This window comes from Mytilus trossulus, chromosome 1 (assembly GCF_036588685.1).
Source record: "Mytilus trossulus isolate FHL-02 chromosome 1, PNRI_Mtr1.1.1.hap1, whole genome shotgun sequence".
In the NCBI taxonomy this organism is placed as follows: domain Eukaryota; kingdom Metazoa; phylum Mollusca; class Bivalvia; order Mytilida; family Mytilidae; genus Mytilus; species Mytilus trossulus.
Genome location: NC_086373.1, coordinates 25,846,404 through 25,858,534, shown reverse-complemented (window position 1 = coordinate 25,858,534; position 12,131 = coordinate 25,846,404). Strand labels below are relative to the sequence as shown.

Sequence of the window (12,131 nt, the reverse complement as noted above, 5' to 3'; positions counted from 1 at the left end):
AATCCATTTAAACATTCTACATGTATATTCAAGAGTACAGCAACAATATCCCAAGTATTTTAGTGCTTGCCTCTGGTTCATATATTTCATTTTCACATTTTTCAAAACTTGTTAATTTTTTTTCTCTTCTTCTTACATGTCTTATGTTTGGGTCTTTTTATAGCTTGGTTTTTTTATTCATTGTTCAAGGACATACGGTGACCTGATATTACTTACTATATATACATCATTTAAACAACTCTTGTGAATATTTTTCTCATTGGCAATTCAACCAAATTTCTTTACTTTTATATGATCTTTGGATCATATTATATCAAGAGTAATTGTCCTCAACAGTGATTGTGTAAAATACAGTTTCCTTTTTACAGTTTTGAATGTCTCCATTTTCTTCAAACTTTCTTAGTACAACACCAAAATATAAATTTCAAACTTCTAACTTTATTTTCAAGTATTTTTGTTCACAATTTTATTTCTTCAGTTTTCCAAGTACAAGATGTACATGAATGTCAAAATGAATGTCTTCTTCATGAATCAAAATATTGGATTTTTCTTGTAATATTTCAAATGTTTGTGAAGTTTTTCCATGTTTGTGAGGTAGTCTTCTATGTTCTATATTGGTTATTCTTCATAGTGTTCACTGTGAATGGTAACTGAAATAAAATATTTAAAAATAATATAAATTCATGAAATTTGACTTCAGTAAATTAAGTAATTCGATAATAATTAAAAGTGTAATTCACTTAAGAGGTTTCAAACAGCTTATAATGTATCCGCATATATAAAAAAAAATATGTGGTATGATTGCCAACTGTCTATATCTACAAGAGACCAAAATGACACGGACATTAACAACTATAGTTCACTGTACAGCCTTCAACAATGAGCAAAGCCCATACCGCATAGTTAGCTATAAAAGGCCCAGAAATGACAATGAAAAACAATGATTGCCAATGAGACAACTGTCTATATCTACAAGACACCAAAATGACACCGAAATTAATAACTGTAGGTCACCGTATGACCTTCAACAATAAGCAAAGCCCATACCGCATATTTGGCTTTAAAAGGCAATTCAAACGAGATAACTAACTACCTTGACCAAAAACTTTAACTTGAAGTGGAACAGACGGACGAACCAACAGACGCACAGACCAGAAAACGTAATGCCCCTCTACTATCGTAGGTGGGGCATAAAAATGAAGGAAAAACAAATATGTAACATATAAACAAACAACTACCACTGAATTAGAGACTTGGGACAGACACATACATAAATAATGTGACAGGGTTAAACATGTGAGCGGGATCCCAACCCTCCCCTAACCTGGGACAGTGGTATAAAAGTACAACATGAGAACTAACTATAACCAGATGCTCCGCAGGGCGCAGCTTTATACGACTGCAGAGGTTGAACCCTGAACGGTTGGGGCAAGTATGGACACAACATTCAAGCTGGATTCAGCTCTAAATTTGGATTATGATTAAATAGTTGACACAGCATAGGTTTCTGACACAGAATGAATGTGGTCTAATGAACTTAAAGTTTTTTTTTTGCCTTTGAGCAATTCACTATGCTGTTGAATATTAATCCTCTCAAAAAAATGTTTGAAGAAATTTTCTTTTTATTTATGAAATCTGAAATGAAAAAAATTGACCCCCCCCCCCCCCGCCCAATTTTTTTTTCACATCCCCCTTTCCCTTATTTCAAAACTGATCTCAATTCAAATTTCTAATGAAGTTTGCAACAATAACTACTCATTTAAATACATCATAAAATATTAAAATGTAAAAAAAGTGCTTGTTATCACGGAATGGTAAAGATTGTTTTAATCTATCAGTTGGTAGTAAAAGTGAATATACATTGTATATATAAAACAATGATTTAAGTTGATTCAACTACTATTCTGGACAAAGAAAGATAACTCCAATTGAAATCCAATTGGAATTTCTTGCTATTGTACAATATTGTGCAATTAGATATTTCTTGCTATTGTACAATACTGTGCAATTGAAAATATTGGCTATTGCACAATACTGTGCAATTGAAGATTTCTTGCTATTGCTGAATACTGTGCATTTGAAAATTCTTGCTATTGCACAATACTTAATATAATAATTTTGGATCCTGATTTGGACCAACTTGAAAACTGAGCCCATAATCAAAAATCTAAGTACATGTTTAGATTCAGCATATCAAAGAGGCCCAAGAATTCAATTTTTGTTAAAATCAAACTTAGTTTAATTTTGGAGCCCTTGGACTTTAATGTAGACTAATTTTAAAACGGGACCAAAAATTAATAATCTACATACCCAGTTAGATTAGGCATATCAAAGAACCCCAATCATTCAATTTTTGATGAAATCAAACAAAGTTTAATTTTGGACCCTTTTGGCCCTTTTTCCTAAACTGTTGGGACAAAAACTCCCAAAATCAATACCAACCTTCCTTTTATGGTCATAAACCTTGTGTTTAAATTTCATAGATTTCTATTTACTTATACTAAAGTTATGGTGCGAAAACCAAGAAAAATGCTTATTTGGGTCCCTTTTTGGCCCCCAATTCCTAAACTGTTGGTACCTAAACTCCCAAAATCAATACCAACCTTCCTTTTATGGTCATAAACCTTGTGTTTAAATTTCATAGATTTCTATTTACTTATACTAAAGTTATGGTGCGAAAACCAAGAAAAATGCTTATTTGGGCCTTTTTTTGGCCCCTAATTCCGAAACTGTTGGAACCAAAATTCCCAAAATCAATCCCAACCTTTCTGTTGTGGTCATAAACCTTGTGTTAAAATTTCATAGATTTTTATTCACTTTTACTTAAGTTAGAGTGAAAATTAAAGTATTCAGACGACGACGACGCAGACGCCAACGTGATAGCAATATACAACGAATTTTTTTTCAAATTTTGAGGTCGTATAAAAATCAGTTGAAAAAGTCTTAACTCATCAAATGGACAAAAATACAAGTGGACGTGTTAATTTTAGAATGTTAAAAAACTACTGTAATGTTTATGTTTATTGTATTTAGGAGAGGCAAACTCTTTACTAGTTAGAGAATAGAAACTAAAAAAATCACCATTTTTTTCATTTGTAAAGGGGCATAACTCTATACAATAAAAATGATGTCACCAAAATCCAAAAGTGATCTTAGTTTTGATGTTATACATTTGTACTAATAAGCATTGTGTTTAAGATTCATAACATTTGGTTGAGGCAAACCTTAAGGCAGCAACCATTTGATTTTCTGGGGGGGGCTATGGTTTTTTTTGGGAAAAAAAGTTTGTTTCCAGGTTTTGGTGAAAAAAATAATTTGTTTCGGACTCTGAGAAAAAAAAATTGTCTGTTTCACCCTCAGCTGCCACTATATGTAATGCTAAAATTGAAAGAAAAAAAATATTTTCGGTTTATCGCTAAAAAAAATAGATTGTTCTTCGCCGAAGGCGAAAAAAAAAATTTGCACAGAAAAAAAAACCATAGCCCCCCCCCCCCCCCCCAGAAAATCAAATGGTTGCTGCCTAAGTAAGAGAACTCAGCAGATTGAGAAATGAAGTTAAGGAATTTTTAAGGGGCATTTCTCTAGAACGGTAAAAGGGATGCCACTTAAATTCAAACTTGATCTGCATTTTGTGGTTATAGGCATTGTATACAACAAGTTTTACAACATTTGATTGAGGCAAACTATAGAACTAGAGAATGGAAACCAATTTTGCAACACAAGTATGTAAGGATGTACAGACAGACAAAAATTAAATGCCCTTCTGCTTCAGCATGGGCATAAAAAGGAGATGCACAATGGGATTATGGGAAAAGTTTCAATAAATTATGCATGTTATGAATTATGGGTTTAAGCAGAAAAAAAACCCAAATACACAATATGTGTGTTCTAGTGGTCAGATAAAACAAAGTTGGTCAGATAAACCAAAATACATGTCATCCAATTTTATAAAATTCCATGTATGTTTGACAAAGTTATTGATGTCCAAAAAACTTTAAAGAGACTATTTAAACCTAATTGTTGACCATACCAAAGACAGAATTTAAAATCGCTATGTCTAGCTTTTGCCACCAAAAAAATCTCTGACAGCAAAAAGCAATACATATATATTCATTAACGCTGTTATGGTTTAATATCCTTCTGATAAGTTCAATATTTTGGCATTTTAAGTCATACTTTCCTAAACTGCTTGAAGTGACAAATGTTATTACACTAAATTCCTTGAACATGTTGAAGGATATATATTTCAGTTTGAGAAAACAAAATTTTTGCACATTTTTTTTTAAGTACCTATAGCTATTGACAATGATTGATGAGTCTAGTCATTTCTGGTTAATTTTGAGAGTAGGTTCTTGCTGTCTTCCATAACTGTTTGTTGTACATGTTGTTTTAATTTTTTCATTGGTTAACATTTTGTATCCTTATAAGTTACCTTATGGTATGAATTTTGATCATTGTTTAAGGCTGTACAGTGTCAAGTGAATGTTTACATCTTAATGAGCTTTGTCCTATGGTCTTTTAATTGATAGTTGGTCACATTAAAGATCATACCTCATCTCTTCATATTTTATGTATGCTGGTCCATTGAAAAAACTCCAAGGTTACATGTACATAATTTAATTGTTATATTTTTGCAAATACTTAATGAATGGCTATCATCTATTTTGAATTTATTGAACGATAAAACTAATGTTTGACTCTTCACATTGAATAATCCGCGAAAGGAGCAAAGACTGGCGTCCAGAATATGAACTAGCACGTAATAAATTGAATTATGTGAAAATGATAAAACTGTTTTGTTAAAGATGTCGAACGCTATTTGTCATAAATTACCTGAAAAATTTAAGAACAGATCTATAGGAAATATCAGGGTAGCGACTGACGTCTGACTGATTAGATGAATGAAGCTGAATATTAAAATACTACTTTTTGATAAATATTCCTGGAGCAATGAACATAGAATTTTTTTTCGCTCGGATTGATTGATTGATTGTTGGTTGCTTAACGTCCAGTGGCAAATATTTCATGCATATTCAGGACGGGATCAAGTTAACAATAAATACAATAGGTAGGTTGTTGTAATAGAGGTCATCTAGGATGGTCGGGGAAATTTGGACTGCCACTGGAAAAGAGGGTATATTGGATAGGGACAGAAATTTTGCCTTGCAACAGGCCACCTACGGACCCCTCAAAGAGTTGTTGCAAGGGTTCTTAACGTGCAAAGAGCGTGGCACTCTCTTTACACGAGACATCGGATTTAACATCCCCCTCCTGATCGGACGTGACTGCAAACTTGATACATCCCGCACAGCCAAGCGGACGCCCCACTTCGGCAAGCGTTATACTGCCGGTCGGGAGAAGACCAAGTGACCATATTTCTATACCCCAGTCACCCTTGGGGTCTTTTCGCTCGGACACACACTCCATAATCTAGTATATTATACACTATAATATTATAAGAGCATTTACCTGAATCCAGGGAGGCACTCTACTGTCTTCAAATGGCACTAAAGACAAACTCTGTAAAAAATAAAATTGAGAATGGAAATGGGGAATGTGTCAAAGAGACAACAACCAGACCTTACAGTAGACAACAGACGAAGGCCACCAATGGGTCTTCAATGTAGCAGTATGAAGTATGTTTTGCCTGTATGTAATCCTGATAATTATCAATTCAAACTTTAATAAACAGCTGCGCCATGAGCGCATGATAAGCCCTTAGTCTTGTGTGAGAAGTTTTATGCAATAATCATAAATAGTCTCCGAGATACCGCGCGACACGTGGAAAAATCATCCCCAAAAAACATACAAATCTTTAGATTAATAAAACTAAGAAGTGTGTAAAGTTTTAAGCAATAGTTATTAATTGTTTTAAAGATACAATCATGACAATGGATCATATGAACCCTACTATACCCCCCTTTAAAAAAAATCAATTACCTTTAAATTAAAAATTTTGAATCATCACCAAAAAGTATACAGGTCTTTTGATTAATATAATTAAGAAGTGTGTGAAGTTTAAAGCAGTAATTATCAGAAAATATTTTTGAGATACAGCGTGACATGTGAAAAGTACACACCCCTGTTTTAGTTATCAAGTCCTGTAACTCACAAAGTTTAAATCCTATTTCGTGTATTTACAACAAAAAGTATACAGACTGTTTGACCATCATAAGAAACAACTATGTTAAGTTTCATGAAATTTGGATAAGCAGTTCTCAAGTTACGGTTTGACATGTAGAAACCGGACAGACAATTATTTGTATACCATAATAAGACCCGTCAAAATTTTTGTCAGACAGGCGTACAAAAAATCTTTAAAACTACATGTACAGAGTCTGACAAGAAAAAATATTCAAACTAAGTTTTCATTTCATTACATACATTACATACCTCTCATCACACAATTATTCATTGACTGGTGCTCCTCATATTGATGTGCACATAAAATCAATATGAAGATCTATGACTCCACTATCTATTTAATCTAGAAAGCAATGCCTAAAATGAATTCTGTTCTGTTGCTTAGCCATGTTAGCTTCTCCTACTTCTTGAAGGACTTGTACTTTCATTGAAAGTGCTAAAAGAAATAATGTTTAAATAAAACCACCAAACTTGCCATGAAAAAGTTTGACTATACAAAAACATTGGAATGTTCTTATCAATAAAATTAAATCAATATGACCCTTGAGTAAAGAGCTGAACAAAAGTGGTTATATTTTAGCTCTGATTCCGAAATAATTTATAACATTGTATAATGCCAATCTTGGGGCAATAAGTCATTTAATAATCATGATACATCATTGGCGTAGCTAGGTCATTTCTACGTGTACGCCCAAACCTCTGTGATGAGGCCAAAGAAACTGCTGGTAGTGGATATTAAAGCGGGGCATGACTAATTTCAGCTGATTAACTGATTGTTGTTCCTCCGATATCCAATTTATCACAAATAAATCGAAATATTTATGTTTTTCAATGTTTGGTTACAATCCGATATAAATCAAAATTGATAAATGGTTTCGTTTGTGTAGTGCAGTGGCAAATTCCAAAGGGACACATAATTTAAAGCATATTTCTTACTAAATAGATTAGAATGACCAAAGAATAACAGAATATAGACATATAGAAATTATGCACTTAACCCCCCCCCCCCCCCCCCCCCCCCCCCCCCGCTAAATCCTGTTAATTAAATTCGACGAAGATTTGCTCTAAATGCTTTGGTTTTTGAGATATAAGCCAAAAACTGCATGTTACCCAAATGTTCTATTTTTAGCCATGGCGGCCATCTTGGTTGGTTGGCCGGGTCACTGGACAAAATTTTTAAACTAGATACCCCAATGACAATTGTGGCCACGTTTGGTTTAATTTGGCCCAGTAGTTTCAGAGGAGAAGATTTTTGTAAAAGTGAACGTTGACGACGACGCCGGACGCAAAGTGATGGGAAAAGCTCACTTGGCCCAGGTGAGCTAAAAAGACAAACCGAATCTCAGCTCATAATGAATTGGTTTAAAAAAAGGGGAGGAAGTGAGTATAGAATTCACGGTAGATTTCGAATTTAACAGAAATAATATGATACTAATTTTCGTCAATTTTTTTCGCAATTACAAGCCATTGAAGAAAGACTTAGAAGGTTGATGTACTGCTTATAAACAATGCAATACTTTTATTTTTATTTAGATGATTTTTATACCAAATATAAGTGTACGCCCAGGCATTTTGACGTAAACGTAGCTACGCTCATGTACATTATATGCATGACCATGTACTTTGAAATTTAAAGTTATTCATAATTACACCAAAAGTTTATCTGTTTTAAAATAAGGAAGTACTGTATCTGATAAATGGACTAAACTAGGCAAGGTTTCTTGTTTAATATTGGCTTTGAACTAGCTGTTGGTAACTCAGGGAGTACTCTCAGATATGTACTTAGTCTTTTTTGTTAAGGGGATGTGTAAGATGTCTTTCTGTTGTTTTTTTTTTAGATTGATGAGTTAGGCCTTGTTCACTATAATATCCCCAGATAGATGGGTTTGACATAAAAAAAAAAAACTACTAGTCTAGCCCCATCACATTCTGTACATGAGTATCAGCCTGTAATTCAGTGGTTTGGTTTGTTGCTGTATATCATATTTTTGTTTTTTTTGTTCTTTTTTTGTACATAAATTAGTCTAGTTAATTTATTTTGTTTGAAATCTTTTACAAATTTGTCATTTTCATTTGGGGTCTTATATAGCTGTCTATTAGATATGGGCTTTGCTCATTGTTGAAGGATGTACATGATGTACATGTAAGGTGACCTATAGTTATTAACTTCTAATTAATCTCTGGTGAAGAGTAGTCTTTTCTCATTAGTGTAAACAATATTGTATTTTGAAAATAATAATGTAAACATTACAATATCATGTGAATCTTGACAGTTTTATTAGGATTGGAGAACAAGTGAATTTTAATTTGTACAAATTTCTCTCTTTTCTCATTGACAATCATACCACTTTTTCATATTTATATATTAATATAACGTACTATTAAATAGACCTTTCATCTCCTCCAGGGGTCCACTTCCTATGTACAACACACAGCCTGACAGCATGACTTTGAGTTGCTAAAAAAAAGTTGAGATATTTTGGCATTACAATGTACATTTGTTAATATATTTTAAACCTCTGCCTGCTTTAAATTTCCATATGAACACGATTAAGGTATGAATGTTTAAACTTACATATAGCATTTTATTCAAAGATGCCCTGCAGCCCAAGATTGATAAATAGCCAAAAAAAATCCCAATGTTTTTTTTTTACAAATTTTTAAACATAATCACTGATTTGGCTAAACTTTTTGGACCTTTTGGATTATAGCTCTTCATCTTTTATATAAGCTTTGGATTTCAAATATTTTGGCTACGAGCATCACTGAAGAGACATGTATTGTCGAAATGCGCATCTGGTGCAAGAAAATTGGTACCGTTAATTTTATTACTACCACTGGGTCGATGCCTCTGCTGGTGGACTATTAGTCCCCGAGGGTATCACCAGCCCAGTAGCCAATACTTCGGTACTGGCATGAAAATACGGATTTTTTGTGTTATTAAAATTTACTGTTACAAAATATTAGAAATTATTATAAATTAAGGAATGTATCTCCCTCATGCAAAGCTCTGATTCATTTCACTGATTTGGCTAAACTTTTTGGACCTTTTGGATTATAGCTCTTCATCTTTTATATAAGCTTTGGATTTCGAATATTTTGGCCATGAGCATCACTGAAGAGACATGTATTGTCGAAATGCGCATCTGGTGCAAGAAAATTGGTACCGTTAATTTTATTAAAATAACCTTTGAACCAGTCGACTCAGATTTCAAAAATTGTGGTGCCAATGAATTTCTTTCTTTTGTGCTCTTTCACAATATTTAATATATTTTTTGGTATATTTCCTTTACTTCATATTTTGGCTGGCCTTTATCATTGTTATAGCATTGACTTTTTTGTTACCCAATTAACATGTTTTAACTGTGTTCGTTTGACTTGTCTTTAATATTCATCTGGATTTTACAAAATTTCAAAAGTGCCTGAAGTTGGGATTTGGCAGTGAGTATATATTTGACAGGATTACACACTTTTTATTTAGTGGGGGGATTTTTTTTTCAGTGGGGACCGGGCGAGTTAGTGAAAAAGTGTAAGTCCCCTGTGTGGAGATTTGTCAGCAGGTCGAGTTGTCTTGCTTCCGTTCTTGGACTGATTAACGGGTTTACATGAATCACAGGGGTTTGTTACACTTTTCCGGGTTTACTATGCAACCACGATTTATCGGGGTTCGTATGGATAGATAGTAAACCCGGCAAATTGTAACAAACCCCTGACGGCCTGTGCATGCATAACATTTGACATGTACGCCGGTATAAATTCAAAAGGTTGTAAATTATAGCACTAGTATCTGCTCTCATCCATTTAAAACAAGTTTAAGATTATATTTACCTTTCGTTGCGCTTTCCAAGTACAAAAAAGTGGGTACATAAATCCATCAATGTTCCAGTTCAAGCAGGGGTAACACGAATTACCGAATAACACTGTTATTATCCGAATAACTCATGTAATTACCGAATAACTCTTCAAATATCAATATTAACACATTTAAGTGACTTTTAAACATATATTATTGAATAAAATTATAATAGAAGTGTATTTTATAACTTAAAAATTAAAAAAAAGTTGCAGGTAAGTTAATATTGATCATTATAAAATTATGGATATCGGTGTGTACTTCCAAGATGGCGACCAAGGAAAACGTAAGAAATGAAGAAAAGAAAGATTGCATATATGCCTTCAAAGGAAAACGCTATGAAAATATAGTATTAAATAATTTACTGTATATACAGAGAATTGTCTAATAATTGTTTTTCAGAAAGGATTTGAAAATTTAACCAGTACATCAAAGCAATGCAATTACTCCAATCACTAATTACTTTTCATAACAATTTACTCAACATTAAATAAAATGTAATTAAGAATTTTCACATATTCAATTCAAATCTAAAAGCAGTTGGTTTGGATCTTGTTCATTTCTATTTTTTGGTCGCCGGTTTCTTCCAGTTAATCGACAATTAATAATACATTTATACTAAACTTTTGACCTCTCAGTTTGAATAAATAAAATAGTCTTGTATTATCTTTCTGGCGGTCCCTTTCTGGCTGCCTCTGTCCAATCTTTTTAAAATACAGTTAAGAAAATCAAATCAGCAGACGCACGAGCGTCCATGGATTTTGCGTCATAGTATAAAAAAATGGCAACGGTGAAAAGTTTTCCGGGTTTTCGTATTAAACGTGCAAAAATGTCTACGTAGTTTTCTAGTTTGGTTTACGGATGGATATTTGAGCATGAGAGTTAGTCTGGAATCAATAATGGGGATATATATTGTATAGAGAATAATGAACAAAAAAGTGCAGAAGAAAGGACAAAAAGAATTGATATTGAATAAGCAATAATTATATAATATCATAGGCCTACTGCCGGACTGATTATTATTTATTTCTTTTAAGTCATTCACTTTTTTTTACATTTTGTTGTTTTCCATGATTCAGAATCAAATTACTCCGCTGACTCCTTTTGTGATGTGGGATGTAGTGTGTTTGTGGAGGAGAGGGGAAGATGGAATTTGGGGGAAATTGACAATTTGAATTAATCAAATCAGAGAATTTAGAAATCTCAGTAAGAGTGTAAATTAATAAAATACAATACATAGGAATACTCTTGGTTTGTTAGTGTTCCTGCCGAAGATATCTCCAGCTTCCTCCATTAATAAAAACTTACCAACCACGAAATAACCTTCGAGAAATAGTCAATACTGTTGACAGTGGCGCAAAAATCATCGGAACTATCAATAAGTCTTGGATGCAGATATATTCATTTAATAAGTGAATTATACAATATTTTTTTTCTGAATTTAAAGACATTTATATAATTAGGAAATATACTTTAAGTTTGCTACTGTCCCTGTGATTTAGATGTGCACACTCTACAAAGCTCTAGACAAATAATAGCCAGTGCTAGCCTACAATATCGGCATAGTCGATCCTTGAAATGCCGACTAAATTTTTGACTCGATCGATCTATTGATCCAAGCTAAAGGTTAAACAATATGTTTTCTTTTATAATACTCAACTCATGGACTTATTAACTATGCAAATACTTTTAACACTATCTCTTATATTCCACGACATGATCGCCAAACCTTCTGTTCATATATTATGCGGGAACTTGGTCCCGTCTTTGTGATTCGTGTTGTAGTCTTTCTTTCATGGTTTTATCGATTCTTTTTGCGGGGAACTGCTCACATAGATGTTACATTGTTTGGGAACTAGCTTGGACTCGGCATGACAACGGGACCTTTAAAAGACAATCCAGTCTGCTAACTACATTTTATTCTGGTTCACAGTCTAGTCATATATTTACAATAGTTACAATAAAGATTACATAACTTTTCCATCATAGTTATACATCAAATATTTCGCGATATCAATCGAACAATAATACAAAACCCGACAATAGTATACGCGCCATAAATGAACAGTCGTGTAATCTGTTATCTCCCCTTATTTCGTTTACTTTTAATATTCAATCAAATATCAAATGAAGA

General features: G+C 33.1%; 1 long non-coding RNA gene across 1 annotated transcript; it reads right to left on the bottom strand.

The window, feature by feature from the left end:
- Positions 1 to 418: 418 nt before the first annotated feature.
- On the bottom strand, positions 419 to 10,039 carry LOC134720316 (uncharacterized). Its single transcript, XR_010107748.1, has 5 exons — positions 9,973 to 10,039; positions 8,524 to 8,602; positions 6,394 to 6,580; positions 5,470 to 5,520; positions 419 to 650 (listed from the first exon to the last, which is right to left on the bottom strand). It is a non-coding gene; the product is annotated as an uncharacterized LOC134720316 (long non-coding RNA).
- Positions 10,040 to 12,131: the final 2,092 nt, after the last annotated feature.